This window comes from Lynx canadensis, chromosome A2, assembly GCF_007474595.2.
Source record: "Lynx canadensis isolate LIC74 chromosome A2, mLynCan4.pri.v2, whole genome shotgun sequence".
In the NCBI taxonomy this organism is placed as follows: Eukaryota; Metazoa; Chordata; class Mammalia; order Carnivora; family Felidae; genus Lynx; species Lynx canadensis.
This window is the reverse complement of record NC_044304.2, coordinates 149,002,193-149,024,723: the sequence shown is the minus strand read 5'-3', so window position 1 is coordinate 149,024,723 and position 22,531 is coordinate 149,002,193. Positions and strand designations below refer to the sequence as shown.

General features: G+C 38.7%; 1 protein-coding gene and 1 pseudogene across 2 annotated transcripts in view; both read right to left on the bottom strand.

Moving 5' to 3' along the window:
• EXOC4 (exocyst complex component 4) overlaps nucleotides 1–22,531 on the bottom strand; it is a 754,543-nt gene that overhangs the window by 461,694 nt on the left and 270,318 nt on the right. The window lies entirely within an intron of this gene.
• LOC115509551 lies at nucleotides 10,546–10,689 on the bottom strand (annotated as a pseudogene).

Here is a 22,531-nt window from a genome sequence, read left to right as displayed (position 1 = left end):
TATATAAGGCCCGAGGAAGTAACAAATTTGAACTGTATAATTCGATTATTACAACATGGATGACGACATTGATAATAATCGGTAGACTAAAAACTGCATCTTCTTGACTCTTACAGGCAATTCACCCAAACTGAGATGCAATGGGACTAACATAAACCACAAGAGAGTCCTGAGAAAGAACAAAGAGATCTAGGTTCCTTCTCTGGACTCTGTGACGTAATTTGTTGTGCAATGTCAAACAAGTCGCTTTAACTTTTGCGAGCCTCAGTTCTCGCTTCTGTAAAACACTCTAGACATTTTCCAAGACATCTTCTAACTGCACAGTAATCACTGGAATAAATGCGGCAACAATTATTTTAGGACAAGTTAGTACCAGGAAGAGAATGAAAATGTTTTCGAGGGTGGTCCAGGAATTTACATGGTGGCATTTTTAGAGTTCAAAATTTTTTTCATGGAACAAAGAAAAATTTTTTCTGGGAGAAAAATATTATTAAGTTGAAGGAGAAAGAAAGACATACAAGTTTGTTATTACATCATGTATTTGCTAGCTTCCTAAAGACTGACAGATGCAGCGAGTAAATATTTGAAGGCAAGGGGAGGTAACATATTCTACTTTTCTAATCTAAAATATTATCCCAACTTTAACAAAGGTATATTCCAGCTCCGTCGCGTGTATACTTTATTTTTTGATTATGTCTATCTTTTAAAAAAAATTTTTTTAATGTTTTTATTTTTCAGAGAGAGGGAGACAGAGCACGAGTGGGGGAGGGGCAGAGAGAGAAGGAGACACAGAATCCAAAGCAGGCTCCAGGCTCCGAGCTGTCAGCAGAGCGCCTGATGCAGGGCTCAAACTCACGAACTGCAAGATCATGACTCGAGCTCAAGTCAGACACTTAACCGACCAAGGCATTCAGGTGTCCCGATTATGTCTATCTTTAAACTACATTGTAAAAGAGACTTCCAAGTCCAGCTTCTGTGCCTGTGAGTAAGAACATCTTCTTCCATTTATTAACATATGAAAATTAATCTCCAAACCTGAGCATATGTTTTTCTCTCTCTCTCTCATGCAGCACTCACATGCATACGGTGAGTAACAGAAAAGAAAACATGAAAACCAAGTTAATTTAATTCTAGCATTTTTTAATAAGCAGAAATAATCATCATCCCCATCACAAGAATTAGGTGTTACAAGACTGGTGTAGTACAACTCCAGTGTTTACACGAATGTTAAATGAATAATTATCAGAACTATGGATATTTCGAAGGTCATCCTCTCATTTGTCATCACTGAAGTTAAACAGATGAATTAATCTGCTCTGCATCTCAAGGACTTCTACCAAGACTTGCTGTGTTATATATATAAGGGCTGCACGGAGGCAAAGGCCTCATGGTTACCTCTCCAACAGCACACTCAAGACCTAGTCTCCACATTGGTACCCAGAGGTCCCATTTCTCAGTTCTGGCTTATTTTTCTACGGAGTCTGAATGAGATTACCTCTAGCGTTATCTGGATGCTAACTGTCACCTCCTTAAGTAACCATCTTTATAGACCTGGGATTATTGGGATCCCCCTTTGCTCATTTTGACTTTGCTGGCGGTTACCAAATGGGCCAACGTAAGAGAATGTTTTAAATAATTCAAGCTCAACTAACAGATGCCCCCTATAAATGGGTTAAATAAGTTTTTTAAACAGGCATAGTAATACACTACATAATGGTAATGTGACTGTGATGGAGACAGCAGATTAAAATGAAAGAGACAAGCCAACCAATCACTTTTCTTAAGGTGTGATCTGCCAATTATCTCAACCAACACAGATCCTAATATTATCATTCTAGGCCATATGTGTAATTCGCAGGCAAAAAATAAATCTTTTAACAAGTCTGTAAGAGCTGTTGGCACCCATTCATGCCAGCCTGCACTAACATCTTGAGAATTTCGTCTATTCCAAAAAATACATAATGAGGAGGGAATCGAAGAGGTGGGAGAGAACCTAGCCATAAACGTGATTTAGTTATAGGTTCAAAGAAGATGTAAAGATCCAAGCAATTCTTTTTAAATATGCTGATAGATAATAACAAAAATGCTGGCAGTGCTCGCCGCTCGTGAGCTGAAGAAGTATGTGGAGGTCCAGAACACTCTCGGTATTCACTGTGCCCATCTGTCAGCCACACAGTCACCGAACAGAACGAGCAATTACCAAAGCCCTTTTCAGATATAATCTGTCAACCACATCTCATCTTCCTGCCAAAAGAAATCAGAACTGAGGAATGCAAAAACAGACTGGCCTTATGGGACCAAGGAGAAGTTCATTTAAGATGAACCTGGAGGTGAAGAAAGGAAACAGGAAAATTAGAGAACTGTTAGAAGCACTCACCAGAATGTATCTGAATTGAACGCTGGGCACCAAAGAAGCATGAAAGGAGAGAGGTGCCACTATGATATAAACCCTCTTTGCTCTACTGCGCTTATTACAACTGTAAATTCAAGAAATTGTCTACTCATTCCCAGAACTGGTTCCCTCTGGACAGGGAACATACGGAACTGACCCCTCTACAGCCATCCTATTCCCATCCCCCACCACCAAAACACGATTTTTAAATCAAGGCAACTGTTTCAATTCTTGAGACATTTATTACATGTGCTCAACATCTAAAGTAGTATTGTAAGCTCTATGGCTCCATAATTTTAAGGTGAGGAGAGCTCTTCCAAAGTTAATGTTCCACTACAAAGCAAAAAAACTCCCGTCTACTTTGTGATCATGCCCATACTCGAGGTGAAACTAATCTGCACTGAAAAATGCACTGTACAGATGGGTCAGGATTAAGAGAGATATCATTAGGTATATATAACTCAGTGCAAGGTGATGAAAACTTGGACAAGGTGGTAGCAGTGAGATTAGGAGTCACAAGAGGTAAATCTAAATGAAAGAGGAAATGACAAGATATGAAAGTTCTAAGGGATCTAGTTCTAGAAAGATCTAGGGGACAAAAGAAATGTGGTACCTTCAAAAGTACATGTGATTGGACACATACTGATTTCCCCGGGGAATGGGGTGGGGGGGGGGGAATCAGTTTAAAAGGTGATTTTTAAATTTTTTTTATGTTTCTTTATTTATGGGGGGGGAAGAGAGAAAAAGAGAGAGAGAGAGAGAGAGAGAGAGAGAGAGCGAGAGCGAGAGCGAGCGAGCATGAGCGTGTGCAAATGGGGGAGGGACAGAGAGAGAGGGAGACACAGAATGTGAAGCAGGCTCCAGGCTCTGAGCTGTCAGCCGAAAGCCCAATGCGGGACCCAAACCCAGGAACCATGAGATGGTGACCTGAGCTGAAGTCGGACGCTTAACTGACTAAGCTACCCAGGTGCCCCACTTTAAAACTTTTTTAGCTAAGAATTAAGCCCACCTCTTTCTTTTCAACAAACGTATATAACCAAATATAATTATCTGATTATCGATGAGCACTTCACTGATATAGGTAATATAGGAGCACACTAATTTTTATGGATAGTATCTATTTCATCATCTTTATTGTACTATTCCTTCCAAAAAGTTGGTTCTAAAACATTTGTCATCACCACTGAAGATAAAGGGCGATATTTTAAGTCTTAAGAGGTTCCAAATCTTCACCAAATAGCATCTCTGCAGGTGATGTCTTTTCAGATGCATTTGGGTGTAAAGGGCAGAGGCAAAGCTGTAATGAAAAAAAAAATGAAGAAAAGGAGAGCAGCCAGCATGAGATCAAAGTACGACATTAACAAGAGTGAGGATATTTACATTTCAGAGAAGCAATGGCTATGCTGACCATGAGCTTCATGTCTCATACAAGCAAAGAGCAGACACTTCAGGATAAAGACAGTTATCAGTGGCGGCATGTCAGCAGCCCTTTAGACAAACTGACTGACTACACACACAGAGCCCTGTTCTTTAGGAAAAATGTCCACCATACTTGGTAATAAAATCAGAGCAATCAGCAAGTATTTTTAGTGTCCATTAAGCAAGAGATGCAACAAGATAACTTAAAAAATGCCTACTCTCAAGGAGCTTACAATCTGGTTTAAAAGTTTATAATCTAGATTCAGTCTAATCTCTCCCTAAATATTTAAAGAAGTCTGTGTGTGTGTGTGTGTGTGTGTGTGTGTGTGTGTCGGTATATGTATAAATATTTAAATGACACGTATGTATATAGATTTTACATACGTATACACTGCATGTATAATCATAATATGGGACTATGTAGAATTATATATGTGCGCACACACACACACACGCACGCCTCTGATTCCATTCAAGATCCAGAGCCACGTCACTATACTATACACTTTCTACTTACTCCTGTCAGATACTGGTTATAAATAACAATATGTAATTATCCAAACTACTAGTAAGAACAACTTATCAGAAATCTTACCTAATAACCAATGATATTAAGAAGTACTTTGAGGGCACAAAATGCTCTATACGTGCTAAATAACACCTGGAAATAACTATAACATAACCAAAGGGATTTTAAATTTTTACGAGGCTGAAGAATCTCTCTTCGCAGCAGAAGTTACATCCCAACATCTTTACTTCATGCTCAACACAGGAACATGCAACTTTAGGGCTTGCAGCGAAACCCAAGGTTGGCAGTTAAGGACTCTGAGTCCATGAACTTCTGCAGGACTGCATATGGTGGGGCACATCACCACAAGCTTCCTGGGCCCCTGAATCCCCAGTGTCGGACTTGCCCTTGCAATTCCTCAGATGGACTCAAGTAGAAGAGCAGAGGTGAAGACCTGCCAGAGAGGAGGAGACTGAAGCACTATCTGTTGTGTCACCCATCTGGTCCTTCTTCCATTCTCAGAAGTAGCTCTACGGTTCTCTGGACTGGTGCCCAGAATACCTAAGTTCCTCCTTGTCTTTGTCAATAACCAGTCCACTCACTTCTCTAGTATTCTTATCTTTAGATTTACTTATTTAATTTGAGCGAGCGAGCAAGAGAGAGAATATTCCAAGCAGTGTCTGCACTGCCAGTAAGGAGCCCCACGCGGGGACCAAACTCACGAACCGTGAGACCATGGCCCAAGCCGAAGTCTGACACTTAACTGACTGAACCACCCATGTGCCCCCCATCTCTAATATTCCATGGGAAGTTAAGAGTATCACATACATCATAGACTAGTATTGGCTTTTTTTTTTTATTAATCAGAAATTTCAAAGTCAACAGTGTTAACTATATTCAAGATCTAACTATTCATATATTATTGTAGCTACATATGACCATATTCTTTTGTTTCAGAATTGGTACAGTTTCAATTTATCTATCTATCTATCTATCTATCTATCTATCTATCTATCTATCTATGCTTTATCATATGGTCATATCCCTAAATATTACCTTAGAATCTGGCTAGGGCTTCCTGGTAAGTGGAAGGTGTCAAACCGAAAAATTTAAAATTAGATTCTTTCCCAGTCTGCTCCTTCCTGCCGACACCCAGAAACCCTGCTGCCCCCCTCCATCTCAGGCTCACCCAGGGCAATGGTCCACGGTGTACCCCTTTCTCTTCACCTCAACATCTCCATCACCACTGGCCCTAGCTTAGAATTCAAGCTGCCTGACCCTCTCACACCTTAAAAAAAAAAAAAAAATCATATTTTGTTTTCTTCACAGCAAAATTCTTTAAGTTGATGTTCCGAGGCCCCATTCCCAGCTCCCAACTCCCATTCACTCCCTAAACAGGCTTCTGCTCCCAGCAGCTACCTACAAAGCTCACCCCAAGGGCATCAGGGCCTTGTTTTCAGCCCTCTCCTATTGGAAGAAAAAAAATAAATAAATAAAGCCCTAAAACCAAACCAAACAAAAAAAACCAAACAAACCCAAACTCCCCATTTTCATAGTGGGGACATGAGTTTATTAAATTGTTGAATTTCTAGAAGTTATGAGAAAGAGACCGAGTCATAAGCCTTAAGTCACTATAGATCATATTCAAATACCATTGTTCCTGTTTCAGCGAGATGACATTTAGAGATGTCCCAAAAGCTTCCCCAGAATCCTAGCAGCTCTTCAAATCAGTAATCTATCTTCCTTAAAGTTTACTATTTTATTTTACTAAAGTGATTTTTGTTATGCCAGAAGGAATTCCTTTCATGTACCTATTTGTTTGTACTTCCTTTATTCTTCTACAACCTTTCAAATGCTAGGGATTTTTCATATACGCACACAAAAACTATCAATTTTTTTGCTTATGTTGTTCAAAGTAAAACGATTATCCAAACAATTTGATTGTTTCTTATTCTTGATTTATTGCTATTTTATATTGAGCAAAGCTTTTATAAGTTTTTTCCTAACCTTATTGATTTTTCAGTTCCAGTCTTCTTTTCCAGGCAGACTCATGTTTTAGCCTGTTCAATTATTCAGTGCTAGGATTCTGATTTACTGTTTGCAGTGCTACAAATCTGGAGGAAAAATTTAGACAGCCCTCTAGACAAGAATTTAGCCTGTAAAGGTGCAGAAACAAAAGAAAACAGACTGGGATGTTGTGTTAAAGTACCTCTGAACACAAACAAGTATAGCCATTCAAATAACGTCCTGGTTTCTTCAACATCCGCTGGCACTTAAATTCTCGTCTCATGAACACTACTGCCTTTTCCATTAGATTCTCTCAACCATCTTCTGGTTTATTTTCACCCAATGACTTGGCAAAACAGAAAATCTCCATATCTACTTTCTCAGTGAATTCTAATTTTTCATTATCCTTCCTTCTAAAGGATTCATTTTTACTAGCAATTTCCACTCTCACTAGCTCCCTTCTGTCTGATGACATTTGGTCTGTAGGGACCACCAAAGGAGCTTATCTGGTCACTCCAAGGGCTCACACTTGTCTCTCTTGTGAAGAGAGACATGTACTACATGACCTACAGACACAAGAAGCAATTACTCTCATCACTTTAATAATGTTCCTTAATTATTTATATATTTAAGTTGTATGTTCCAGAAACTATAAAGGCAGAGTTCTTAAACAATTCTAAAGTCCAGCGTCTAGGAGGGGAAGGCTACCCAAGATGTTCAATAGGAGAATGACTGGAAAGCATGGAGATGCCAATACTTAAAAATCAGCGTCTCTAATCAGTTTCAAAATAAATTGTGGTTGAAAGCATTAGTTATCCTAGCGTTACTTCTTTTAAATGCCTGTATAAAGGTGGCTCATGTTGGGCAACTGTACTTTGGTTATTAACAAGCATACATCACCCTGAGCGGTGGGTTATGTTGATTTCAGCTGCTTGCTGCATCTTGTGCCCAACCTCTAGCGGGAGTCACTTCCCTTTCCGTAACATCAAAGCCACACAGCAAAAAGATACTGAGGAATGGGAAAGAGTCCTGGTTTTACCACTTCCTACATGCGTGACCATGGATATATAACATCTATGTACTCCGGCTTCATGCATGACATGGGCCACCCTTTGCAAAGTATGGCGCAAATACCATCTTCATCTGAGTGGATACTTCAAAATATAGATTCTTGGGGGGGACCTGGGTGGCTCAGTAGGTTAAGCATCTGACTCTTGGTTTCGACTCAGGTCATGACCTCATGGATTGTGGGCTCAAGCCCCCTCATCAGGCTCTGTGCTGACAGTGCCTGCTTGGGATTTTCTCTCCTCTCTCTTTCTCTGCCCCTCACTTGCTCTGTCTTCTCAAAATAAACACACTTCAAAAAATGTTCAAACAAATTTTTTTTTAATATATAGATTCTTAGGCCCAGATATCAGACCTGCCAAATCAGAACATCTCTGGGTTGGAGACCAGGAATCTCTATCTTTGCCAAGAATTACTTGGGGTACACTGAAATTGAAAACCAGTATGGCAAAGTAGCAACGCGTGCTGAGGAAAACCAGTGCAGCCCATCAGAAAACCTGACTGTTAATCACATCTCTGCCACCCAATCTGCCTTATCCCTTCAGGAAAAAACAAAAAACAAAAAACAAAAAAACAAAAACAACTTCTTTAGGTTTTACTCTCCAACTATAAAATAACTATAACTATAAAATAATGTGACTAAACCAGGTGATCATTAGCTGCTAAGGCTGTACAACCTTAGATTCCCGAACCCCAGTCTAAAGACATATGGCGGCCTTATTCCCCCATAGTACTAAAAGTCTGCAGAGGTTCTACGTACATGAGGACGTCAACATCTATACAGCGCCATACATCACATATTATATAGTGACACCACTAAGCTGACTTATATACACTGTCAGATCTTTCCAGTTAATCCACAGAAGGCTTTCCTGCCTGCTCACAATTCAATGTCAGCAACACTGCCATCTTGGCACAGTTAGGCAACTATTTGATATTTTCTTGCATTTTGGCGTTATCTTATCAAAATTAGTGGTGCACAGCAAAACAAGTGTGCGTACTGCTGATAAGCACACAGGTCTCATAAATATGTTCCAGTTGAGACATAAATGTAAAATATTAGGTGTGCAAAAGTATAGACTCTCTAGCAGTCACCACACATTCACTAAGAGAAGCCTGTAAACCTGAGGGTTTGAGTACAGAAGAATATTAATCTTCATGCATAAAATGCAAAAGATTGTGCCCCAAACTGAAGCATTAGTAGGTACTTCATACTTCTTTTGGCTCTCTGAGAACAAAACTCAATGCTTTACCATATCTGTGTGTGTACCTATATACATACACATATACATATATATGAACATATACATACATATATATACATATATACACATACATATATACATATATATGTACATACATATATACATATATACATATATATATATATATATATATATATACATATATTTGAAACATAATCTACTCCATATACATTTGGAGTTTATTCCCCCAGTACTGGGTCTTCTTCACTGTTTATTCTCATAAAACAGTGGGTTAATAATGCATGCTTCACTGTAAAGTCACAATCTCTACTCCGCTTTGCAAACGGTTTGCTTCCTTTTGCAAATGACAGCAACTACCTGCTGGTACCTGACATCAAATTTCCTTCACTTTTCTGAAAGTTACGTCAACTTACACATTTCATCTTATGGTCAAAACTTAAGCTGTTCTCTTATCATTCGTGTCCTTTGGACATCATTCGTTTCCTTTGGACATCATTCGTGTCCTTTGGACATCATTGACGTCCCCTTCATTCAAGTCCTGTGGCGTGACGGAAAACTCTCTGCTTACTTTCTCTTCTTGTACCAAGTATTACACATTTCCCCACATGATTAAGCTTCTCTTCCTTCATCGCCTCACAACTTACTGTCACCTTTCTAGTTATCTGAGCTCCTTTTTACTGATATATTGACCTTTAAAAAAATTAAGCCTTAATTATTCTTGGTTCTTTCTCAAAGGGAGTTCCAAATGCATGAAGTTGGTATGTTACTGTTCTTATAGTGCCATCTTCTCCCTTATCTTGAAAACTGGCTCTCTCAAATTTGTTTCCCTAGTTCTTTTTTTCTTTTTTTTTTTTCTTAGCTAAAAAATATATCATTAGGGATGCCAGGCTTATCAATGTGAATCATATCATTAATCTATTCATACCACACACTCAACATTCTTAGAATTCAGACTGTACCTGTTCTTCTAAATCAATCTTTCAATAAGCATCTTATAAAATGAAATTGCTTTGAGACACTAATTGGTTCAAAAATTATTATGATCTGCATATTTCTTTATGAGTCCTGTCCCTTCTTATATGCAGAAAAAATTAAGCACTCTTTTCTTTGCATTCCCAAACATCTCTACCATTGAACTGATCACACTTGTTGTGTTATTATTTGTATAATTTGATTTGGAAATCCTATCAATCCTACTAAGCTATAAAGTACCCAGTAAGAGGGTGTGCAGCAAGGTTTCTTGCATGTAAATGTACTCGATAAAAATTAGGTGACTTGGTGAGATCACAAATAAAGCAAAATCAAAGCAGAAGTCAAATGATTTTTCCATCATTTATATTTGGATAATTTCCATGTGGATTGAAAATTTGAATGTAAAAAAATTAAACATAAAAGTAATGAAAGAAATAATGAGAAAATTCCTCACATTATAACCTCAGCCAGTAGAACTCTTTTGTAATTGAGTCACAAAGAATCCATAGAAGAAAAGCTTGTTATACTTAACAGAATAAAAATCAAACATTTCTGATGGCAAAAACTATGGTAAGGAAAGTCAAAAGATCAATAGGAAAAAAACTGGAAATTCATATCTCAAAGTGCTCACTTACCTGTTAATGAATCCCTACAAATCAACAAAAACGGGGGAAAATGAGTTAATTAAAAATTATACAAAATAATATAAATAGGTCACACAAAAAGGAAATATAGAAAGTCCTTAAACATATATATGTGTGTGTTTGTGTGTGTGTGTATGTGTATGTATGTATGTATTTATATATATATATATAAAGTTGAACCTGAGAAGAAAAATACAAATTCAAACTAAAACACTGTTTTCTGTTACATGTCAGAAAGGGAATGAGTCAAGAGCTTGGTAATATAGTGGATATTGACTGAATATCCATTACATGGATATGAATGAGAATGCAAAGAAATAGTTTCAAACCTAGTTTGGTGAAACTATAAGCTGGCACAACCACCATGGTGGTCAGTATGACAGTGTCCATTAAATCACAAATGTGCATAACCAGTGGGGTCTGCACTTGATCTTAGCCAAAAGGCCGAGAGGTGATACCCAGTGAAGTCTGCAGACTCCTATATTCATACATTTATATTGCAGCTCTGCTTGTGAGAAGAAAAAAATCAGAAACAAGTTGAATGCCCATGAACAGAGGAGCAGTTCTCTAACTTCTGGTTTATCAGTTCAATGAAATGCTCTCACCATAAAAAGGAAAGAAGAAAGAAAACTCCATGATACACCCAATGAAAACAACCATGTTCAGAACAGTATTTCTAATGTGCTATCACCAATGCAAAAAAGGAATAAAGAATATAGACATATTTGCTTACTTATGCAAAAACTATCTCTGAAATGGTACATAAGCAACTAAAGGTATCTGCTGTCTGTGGGAAAGACGGTAGAGTGGCTGGTCTACGGGGGTCACAGGGAGATGTTTACCATGCACACTTTTAAACTTTTGAATTCTGAATCATAAGGGTGTATTGCCTATTTACGTTGACTTTTTCAAAATAGTAAAATCGAAGGCTTTTTTTAGGACAGCATAGTGTATCAAAGTTTTAAAGAAAGAAAAAAAAGCCAAATGATTTTATTCTCACATCAGTACTTTTACGGAGTACACAAACACATGTGAAAACTTCCATTTTTCCTCACATCCTACATGACTCCATAGAGATGCCCAGATTTGTCATTTAAAATATTCTAAATCTTTAGTCCAATATTATTATATCCATAGAAACATAATTATCCAGTATAACAAGATTACCTATGCATAATCATAAAATCCTTTAAATCTAGTTTCGTGAAAGCATTTACAGTGGCAGGCATCCTTCATTCTTTCCACAAATATTTACTGAGCACCTATTATGTGAAAGACCTTGTTGAAGGCACAAAGGATAAAAGAGAGAAGAAAACAAGCATGGTCCCTGCCCTGCTAGAGCTAATATTCTAGTGGATAGAAGACCAAGTAATTGAGTTTCAACATGCATCTGTAGTCAATGCATACTGATCATGCATCACAAATAAATGATGTTTCTTGTTTAAAAAAAAAAAAAAAACTTAATTCAGAGGATTGATTTACAATGGTTTAAGAATTTACTCACTAGAAAGAACATTTGAGTGTTGTTAAATCCTAATCCTATTAACGTACATACGACATGTTAAGTCATGCTGTATGCGTATTCTTCTCTATGACGCTCACAACCACCCTGTGAGATAGGTCCTATTATTGTTTCCACTATACAGATGAAGACACTGAGACGAAGATGGGTTAAATACTACCTACCTCTACAGCTCATGAAATTACCACTCTCTAAACACTGCCTCTTGCATGTCTCTCACTGCTGGTTTCTGACTTCCAGAGAGATTATAGATAAAGTACACAGGAGTTTCAAGTCTAGCCCTTGGCCCTCTTCACTCCAAACCCAAAATATAATTCCTGGCATTAGAAGGCTATAAATCTAAAATTCATGAAAATGTGGCTAAATTAAAATCATGCTAAAAAAATGGAATCTATTATCTTCACTTTCATTCAGGCCAATGCATTTGCATACCTTCATAAATGATACTGAACTCACGTTCTTGTAAAAAATTAAACCATTTGGGCACCCGGGTGGCACAGTCAGTTAAGCGTCCGACTTCAGCTCAGGTCATGATCTCACAGTTGGTGAGTTCGAGCCTCACATCGGGCTCTCAGCACAGAGCCCCCGCCTTGGATCCTCTGTCAACCTTTCTCTCTGAAACCACCCCCCCAAAAAAATAAACAAATCATGCCCGAATGAGTAACTCAGCAGCAAATTCAGATAGACAGAGTGGGTGGTGTCAAAGAGAGTGGTCTCAGTGTATAATTAATTCAATTCCTGGCAACCGTGCCTAAACAATTTTCTACCATCACCCAATTTTGCATTCATGTTGAAAGTGTGAGCAAGTATATTTGAACCACTATGTTTTAAGGCCCAATTTTGCAAGGTCTTCATCTAGTATTGGGTTTGTCTCATTTTTCTAACTGATGTCACTTAGTTTTACCAAATCCATTTCCATGAAAACACAGACAGGAAACACAGACCATGTATCAGACACCTCCCACTCAAACCACACATAACGAGGCTACAGCTGGTGCAGATTCAATTCAACTGTTAAGAGGTGTTTGGAGGAAGCGTTCTAACAGATAAGTGTACTTGTCTTTAGGTTCTTAAAAATAACTAGAGCATCCTAATTGTTCTATACAAGCAAACCCATCTGACCCAGGCAACAACAGAAAAGAGGAAATAAAGTGACATATAATGATGGGGAAGCAATGGAGAAATAAAACTGGAAACCTCACAGCCAATAGTGGCTGCAGCTCAACGAAACTCAACGCTTACAGATGTTTATGAGAGAGCTCATTTGCTAATTCTTTAGAAACATACACTTCTTGGGGCACTTGTGTGGCTCAATCAGATCATGACTGGCTCACATCATGATCTCACGGTTTGTGAGTTCAAGCCCCCCTCCGGCCGCCCCCCCAGTCGGGCTCTCTGCTGTCAGCACGGAGCCCACTTAGGACCCTCTGTCTCCCTCTATCTCTGCCCCTCCCCTGTGTGCTCTTGCTCCTCTCTCTCTCTCTCAAAAATAAATATTTTTTTAAAAAATGACCATCAGTGGCAGAGTTTGACAACCCACCAGTACACATCAAACCAATGCAATTTAACACTCAACCTCCCAAATGCTGACCGCAAACAGTCCTCCTTGCCCTGAAACAGCCATTTGAATTTTTTTTTTCAGTGGCACTGAAATGACCACAATGATTTCATCCTCTTCCCATGACTTCATGAGTCACCAGCCTATCCCTGTAGGCCAGCACATTCCTAATGAGTCTATTATTAAAATTCATTAGTACTGAGTTTGGCCACAGGGGGGCTAGCAGTACAAAAATGTGATGACTAACCCCGGGACTAAAAATTAAAAGCTCTTATTAAGAGGCACAAGGATTAGTAAGGACACATTAAGATCCTTTTATTTTAGATTTCATAAGTAACAAGGTCCCAGTATGATACATGAGCCCCATAATGCATTAGTTGTATCATTAGACACTACAATGACTCAATGCCCTCAATCCTTCTTTCAATTTGTTGCCTTAGTACAAAACAAGAATATTTCATCTGTGCTTATCTGAAACTAATTGCAATTTTCCAGCTCTTCACACACTTGCAGAAAACAGCTATGGTTAAACTAAAGCTAATATTTTTCCTAGGTAAGAAAGAACTCTATTTGTCAGGGGTATGCCATAACTGCTGAAGCAATGAGACCTAATAAAAATGACAAGTCTGGAAGTGCCAGATGCATGGGATTTAGAGAACCACGCGAACCAGAAGCACAAGGCTGCAATTTCAGGAAGCAGAGGAACTGAGGAAAACAGAACCCGAGAGTCAGAGAGGCACCGTGAGGCTAATCCAGAGGTCAGGCATGGCCCAGGGAAACTTCTCTCGCTGCCTTCTCCTTGTCTATCATGGCAGCAGAAACCAAACTCTGGGCCTGGGCAGCGTGGAAGAGGACAGCAGAGCTGGCAGAGAGCAAAAGCACCCTTCACAGAAGCTCAACTATTTTTTAACAGTAAAAAGCAAACGAGCAAACACAACTGGAGTCATCACTCCAACTCCTGGGCAACGGCCAAGGTAATTCAGTCTCAGTGAGTCAAGGAATGGCATTTAAAACTGAGGGAAACCAAGTATAAATTATTTCTAGGATTTCCAGGGCTCTGTCCTGCACTGTACAGGTGGCAGCCAAGTAGAGAGAAAGGCTTCTTAGAAACCCTTGGGGGGGGGGGGGGGGAGGAGATGAAGACTTAATTAAGGGGTATTGGGAAATACTGGTTTAAGACGTTATCTCGGTATCTCTGTATCTCTACCTCTGGTACGAAAGTGGGTTTGTACAATTTAAAATGTTTCCAATGGTGATTTTTCACCTTTTTTGCAAAGACAGGTAGTGCTGAATGGCTATCCAAGGCAGATCCAACCTCACTTACCACAACAGAGGCTAAAATGCCAAAGGCTAGCTTTTGTCAACCTTATCTGCATAGAGGGATGGTCAAGTGAGCAGACAGAAGGTGAGATTATCTGAAAATGCGTTCCTTTTTCTTTATTTTTTTAAAGTTTATTTATTTTGAGAGAGAGAGTGAGAGAGCAGGAGAGGTGCAGAGAATCCCAAGCAGGTTCCACACCGTCTAGCGCAGAGCCCGATGTGGGGCTCGAACTCACAAAACATGAGATCGTGACCTGAGCCGAAATCAAGAGTCAGACACTCAACTGATTGAGCTACCCAGGTGCCTCAGAGCCTTCCTTTTTCTAACAAAGGGACAAACTGATGCATCCCATCCCTTACCCTCTTGCCTCAAACATGAATATAATGATTGCATTGCAGCAGCCATCTTGTGACCACCTGAGAAAAGCCAAAAGAACTGTACAGAATTAGCTCTGATTTCATTGCATCACTGAACCAACCGCCTATCTCCAGACTTTTTATGTGAATAATAAACTCCTACAATCATCAGGTTTCCTGTTATGTACAACTGAATGCATTCTGAACTGATACAAGTGCCATTTCTGTATCCTAAAATTCAACCCCTGTGCAAGGAAGATGCAAGCCCATCATGTACGTCAATGTAAATAGTTATTTCTGAGTGGCAGGACTATAGGAAACCTTTATTTTCTTCCTTTACTTACATCTGTTCCTAAATTATAATTATTCCACGAAGCTTTATTTGGTTAAGGAGAAATCGCAAATATTCATTTGACACTAATACAGCCACGTAAGATACTTTAACATAGAGACAGGTTGAAAAAAATGGAGTTATACCATGATTCTAGAAAGTAAGTCTCAGAATAAGAAGCCAATTCTGAGCTTATATATCTATGTATTCAATATATTCCCATCAAAAAAGAGATGTGTAATAGAACCTGACATGCTAATTCTCAATTTCATCTGGAAGAACAAACACCAGCCAATAATATTTTCTAAAGGAAAAAAATAGAAAGTACTTGTCCTACTGGTTTCTGAGGACAACAGCACACCACACTGAACTGGAACAGGCACAGGCCAATAGCTAAATTATAATTTCTAGAGAGCCCAGAACGATACCCATGTACCTAAGCTACAGCAGGCAGGCATCTAAGGATGCCTTTTACTAGTCACTACACTTTTATCCCTGTGGTTCTGGTTGGGGCTGACCATGTTCTTGCATGACTTCATTTCTAGGATACCATGAAGGGTAGCTGACCCAAACTGAGATTTTTGGACTGAAGAGCAAAAGAATCAGTCTCTTTCTGGGTAGATGAAAAGCCCAGGAACCACTTACAAAAGGACGGTCTACAGCAGGAAGTTAAGAATGAAACCAACTTGTAGACAGGAAGATGAGAAATGGAGAGAAAGAAAGAGAGAAAGCGAATGAAAACATGATGGCATCTGAGTCCCCAAGTCATAGCTGTTTTTCCAGGGAAGGGTTATTTTAAAAAGGTTAAAAACCAATAAGCTATAAAGGAAGAAATAGATAGAATTAATGACATAAATCCTTAAACTTTTGCATAATGACAGACATTGCACACAAGGTTTAAAAAATGAGCAACAAACTGAGAGAAAATAATTTTGTCGTATTTAATGAAAAAGGATATCCAGAATATATACAAGTAGAGAAGTAGAGAGTATATCCAGAAGTAGAGAAAAACGGTCAAGAGATAAGAATCTGACAATTTGGGGAAAAAGGAAAATAGAAATACATACCAAATGCAAACCAAAGCTGAGGGTAATTGGCTGAACTGCTTAAAATCAGATACACATTTTATATAATTTCTGTGTATTATCATACATTTCTCCTCACGAGCCCTTCAGGCTTAAAATAGCAGAGAGGGCTAACATGGCCAGTCTTATGGGATCCCGGAGGCACCCTAGCTGGGTACAGAATTTCATTCTTCCACCCCTCATACATCTCTTAGAGGCCACCACCAGGAGCATTCTCCTTCCGAGCAACTGAAAGTTTAGCAGATGACAGGAACAAGTATCAACAGCGTTAACTCTCAGACATCTTAAATGATCAGGATTCCATTACATACAATTTACATCTTTTCTCTCTTCAGTGAATACATACATCTATGTCCATGGGGACTATCAGAAAAACATAAAACATTAATTCCTTTAAAACTGAAAAAAGAGAATAGGAAAGAGATTTAAAGAATACATGTAACATTTGTTTGTAGTTTCCAAAATTATTGTCCTACCATTAAAAGCAGGGAGGTGTCAGCTTAAACACATTTTTCCCATTAAGTAGTCAATATCTACACACCCACCCCAAAATACCTCAGGTATTTTATGAACTTAAAAGAAACGATTGTTCATACATCTAATTGAAGACATTGATTATTATGAAGTTATAACTAAAACCTGAAATATAAAATATGCAATAACTCTTAATTTTAAGTTATACCTGAACTCTCAGAAGCCACAATTCTAACTAACACTTTTATTAGATTTCCCTTTTACACATTTCCTGGGAACCACATTTATAACAGATTCCAGGACAAAAATGTTTTTACTAAAAAAAGAAAGAAGAGAACCAAAATGTCAGCTCACATTTCCTTTCAGGAAGCATCTTACCGTGGGTGTTATAACAGGCATATTTCGGCTTTGATCAAGGAATAAAAAGCAGATGAATTAACAAACATATGACATAGGTCAGAAACAACGCGTGAGGGGAAAACACTTACCATACTAATTCCCCATGCGTGTGCTCTTTTAAGTACAATGAAAAATGGACTGCTGGATTTGAGCAGTTAGTATCAGGAGAATTTTCTTTACTATTAACATCTCTAACGGTACAAATCTAGTAACTATTTATTTAAAGTAAAATTCTAATTTTTTTATAAGCTCGTGAAAAATGGAAAGCTTTATTTTAAAACTGAATCACGAACACTGGACTCATGAAATCCGCAGGCCATTTATAGAATGCATATGGCATGTATCAATTAACTGACAGAGAATCAATATGCAACTTAGGATTTTTGTGTTTGCTGTACTTGGGAAGGAGGAGAGGAGGCCAGGTGGTACTTAAAAGAGTGTGATACCTACAACGTTCGAAGAAAAAGGAGTTGAAGAAAAGCTGTATAATTTAGTTGAAGGGATGAGTATGTGTCTCCGTGGTCAAACACCCCAGTCACCTGCTCTAGGTTAGCTGCTGTTTTCTGAAGAGCTCAGTGGCCAAGATGCTGCTGAGGCTGCTGAGGCGAGAGGCACTCAGACTCCAAAGAAAGCCCACCCTCTACCGAACCATGTGGTTTCTCCGACTTAACTCCGTTCATACTCACTCATTGCGGAAACACGTGGGAACAGAAAGGATCAACGAAAGACCTGGGCAGGAAACCCAACCCTGGCCTTGGCTACGGGGAAGGTTCCCTGGCTTGCTTGGCTTCCTCTCTTTTCACTTCTACTTCACTGTGGATTATCCAGAGACAAAGTCCTTAGTCCTCTGCTCTTGAAAACACCTACGGCTTCAGCATTTCATTCATCATTTCCACTGATACCCACCCAAACCACTCCATTGGTGTCTCCTTTCCCTCACATCCAGCCCCATGATCCTTCCTAAAGTGGTTAATTCTCCTCAGACCCCCTTTGTAGGTCTCCAGCATCTAAGCCTAAGTGCCCATCTTAAACGCCAAAATTCATCCTTTACATGGTATTTATTTTGTTTCTTTAAAAAGCTGATATGGCATATTCCATTGACTATAAAGTTGGAACCTGACTACTCTCTTACCGGTCAGGGTGGGAGTCATGAATTTGGCGGTGACACAGGGACAGAAGATGGAGGGGAACAATAAGGAACTGGACACTAAAATCAAGTTCATCTTCACAAAATGAGATGGAAAAAGTAGGGCAAGAAATCTCTTCTCTAAATAAGAAGAATTAACTCTAGATATGTATGGAAATTCCATTTAGGATAAGAATCAGCGACAGGAAACAGCCAGAAGGGACTATTTGTACTGAAATACAAGCCATTAACTTGAGCCAAGCTAACAGCAAATGACTGCACTGGCAACTGCTGGCTGCAGATAATTAGTTTAGAACCTATTTTAACATGAATATTTTATCATGCAGCACAAAACTCGTTATGGAGAAGAATTAGAGAGCCAGGACGTCTGAAAGCTCTGGAGAGGTGATCTGTCAGCTCCCAATAAAGAGCCTTCTAGGAGAAAGCAGGTTTAGTGATTCAGCAAGACTGGATTTCATTAAAGTTACAGCAATCCATTAGGAACATTCTGGCGACGGAGAGTACTGGTACCAAGCTACCCTGCAACAGCATCACTATGGGCACCAAGTGACAGGAAAAATGAAGTCCGTGAAAAGCCACCTCAGGTGTAACAATTTTCTCAGGGAGGTACACACATCCTGTTTCTGTCAGCGGCAACCTAATTTGCCTGGCCAATTCTTTCAGAAGAGCCTAGCTACCTTATATGTTTACGTATATAAAAGGTGAAACATTCAACATTTTGAAAATTAAAAAAACTGCATTTTGCCAGCTATGTAGAAGTGTCATGCCACTATTTTTACTTCAAAAACAGTTGCGTATCGAGTGTGTGTCATCATAGTTAACAACCACTGGTAACAGTCTTCTGTGCATTATCTATTTAATCCTCAGAATTTACCCTATGATATAGGTAACCACTGTTGTCCTTGTTTTGTAGATGACAAAATACCAATGTGATGCCAAGTATTTGTCTAAATTCATGAAGCTGAAGGAACAAAGAGCAGTCTGGGGCACCTGGGTGGCTCAGCACCTTGAGTGTCTGACTCTTGATTTCATGATCCCGGGGTCATGAGCCCGGTGTCAGGTTCCATGCTAAGCACGGAGCCTGCTTAGGATTTTCTCTCTCCCTTTGCCCCTCACCCTCTCTCCCCTGCTTGCCCTCTCTCTCTCTCTAAAATAAAAATATACACACGTACATATATCTGGCAGTCTGATTCTAAAGTCTGTGTTCTAGGTGTATTTCATGGGACCTTAGGGCTTCTGAATATAAAGCTGTTTCATAGAAAAAATTAATGTCTGTAAATTTTATTGTAAAAATAAAATAAAAATAGGAGCATATAGGTATTACTCAAAAAAGAAAACTCTAGTGAGGAAATAAATACACCTAAAAATAAATTATAGGTATCTTTGAGGGTGAGACATGAAATGTCTTGCCTGGGAAAAGAGTTAACACATAGCTAATGTACTACATCTTCTTAACCACTACATAGTCAGTGACCGGCAAAGAAAAAAGGTATTTTAATCACTGTTATTTTGGGGTATCTGGGTGGCTCAGTCGGTTGAGCGTCCGACCTCGGCTCAGGTCATGATCTCGCGGTTTGTGAGTTCGAGCCCCGCGTCGGGCTCTGTGATGATGGCTCAGAGCCTGGGGCCTGCTTCAGATTCTGTGTCTCCTCTCTCTGTCCCTCCCCCACTTGTGCTCTGACTCTTTCTGCCTCTCAAAAAAAAAAAAAAAAAAAAAAAAGTAATCATTGCTACTTTTTCAATCTATCCAGACACCTTACTCTCTGCAAAGAACAGGCAAATCTCCACAGCTCCCTAAGCTGATGGAGACTCAATAAATATTTGTTCATTGTTATTTAGATAAATAACTTGCCCAGGCCATTCTGTGTTACAGGAATTAATCCATACCCAGGGGCATTACAGGCTAGATTCAATTTTCCAGTAACTTCTAATCCACTGCTTTCCCAAATATTTTCCATCCATAGCAACGTTTTAGAGGTTTCTATATATTTTACACATACTGCTATACATAAGGGGAGCTAGAAGATGAGAGAATCTTATGCTCGCTAATCTGTCATTTTTTAATTGAAGTATAATTAACATACAGCGTTACACTGCTTTCAGGTGTATAAGAATTCAGCAATTCTATACATTTCTCACTGCTCATCAAGCTTAAGTGTACTCTTAATTCCCTTTATTTACCCATTTCCCTACCACCTCCCCTCTGGCAACCACCAGTTTGCTCTCAGTTAACCCATCTTTTGATTCTATAAACATTTACTGCTTGTAAGTTGCAAGGCACAAGGTGATAAAAAAAATTAGTAAGATAGGATTCTTGCCCATAAGGATCTCACAGTTAAGTTGGGAGACAAATGTATAAATAAAAAATTGTAATACAATGTGATGATTATTAATATATAAGGAACTACTGAAATAGGAAAGAGAAGACATTAGACTCTAAGAGGTCAGGTAGGGCTCTATGGATGAAAACTGACACACAGAATGATAGGCAGACCTGGGACAAGAGCAGATTCAAGTACATTAATAAAGAAAAAATGACAATGGAGACCAAGTCTAAAACCTGAAATATGCTCTGTGATTAGAATCCTGATGTATGGTAATTTTATTAGAGAAAAGTCAGTTTGGTTGTATTTTGAAGCACACATCAGGCAGAGTGGTTAGATACTAACCTAGCACCAGATGAAGGTTGAAGGACAGAAGCAATGAACTTCTCTACCAGAGAGCAACTTATTTTGATGTTGACAAAAATTATAACATTTCTATTTTCGGAGCAGCAAGCTTAGGAACCTAGAATTTATACATATTTCAAGATTCTTCTTGCCCAAACCTTATTAACAATAAAGACTTTTAGAGAATAGTATTTCATCACCAAACGCTAAACCTTAAAGTTTGATCAACCTACAGTAACACAGTCTATAAAATTTTATAGCTTTAAGGAATTGGCCTGGGCTGCATTCCTACAGATATTAACATGGGATAAAGTATGACCTGAGAGAAGCTGACATTCAAATATCTCAATTTATGTAACAGGCAATCCAAAATTTTTCAATGTACAATTGAATTTTCACTTTCAAGAGAGCTTACTTCTGCATTCCTCTAAACAGCACATTTCCCAAGGAATTTACATTATAAGATTTAAAATTTGTATTACTTCATTTTATAAAATAGGAATATTTGTAGATCTACATAACATCTACTTACTAGGTAAAACAAGGTTTAAGCACCATAGAATAGACATGGGTGGTGGCACGAGGCACTGGTGACATGCTACCATCGAGTTAAAAACCTACCACAACTTTAGATTTTCCAACAGCAAATAAACCCTGTGATCACCTCTCACCATGCTGGGAACATGGAAAATCTAGCTGGGTCATACTGACTTGCCCTGGTCGTCATCCCTTATTCCTGGCTCCCCTTATCTACTCCATTTCTATTAAAGAAAATTTGGGTCTAGTAGAGTCCAGAAGATACTTAAAGGCAGAAAATCAGATTTGAGATGGACTTTGGAAGACAGACTTTATTGAGTGAGTACAAATTGAGTTTAAAAGGGAGAAAGGGTTCAAGGTAGAACTAACAGCACGTGCAAAGGCACCATGGGTGGCAAGTATAAAGAGCCGGAATGTTCAGGGAATGCAACGAGAGGAAGAAGTACAAAAAGAAAGCAGCAACTGGAAGAGTAGACAGGTGGCATATTGAAGTCTTGAAAAGGAAAGCAACATATTTATAATAGTATTTGAAGACCACTCAACGCAGTCCATAAAAGCAGAGGGAATTTCTTTAATAGAAGACAGATGTAGTCCGAGTGCGAGGCAGCAAAAGGCCTGAATCAACTGGGGCCATGGGAATGGGAAAATATGAATTACAGACATACTGTGATTTAATAATATCTTTTATATGTATATCATACTTTACAAACACCACTTTCTATCAATTATATTTGATTCTCATGATAATCCTGTAAAGTTAAGTAGGATATAGAATAGTCTGTACCTTATCAATAATGACTCTGTGCCTGAGATGTGCCCAGTGTCACCTGCTATTAAATGGCAAAGACAGTATTAGAGCTCAGTGCACGTCAACCCAAGGATCCTTCAACTATACAAAA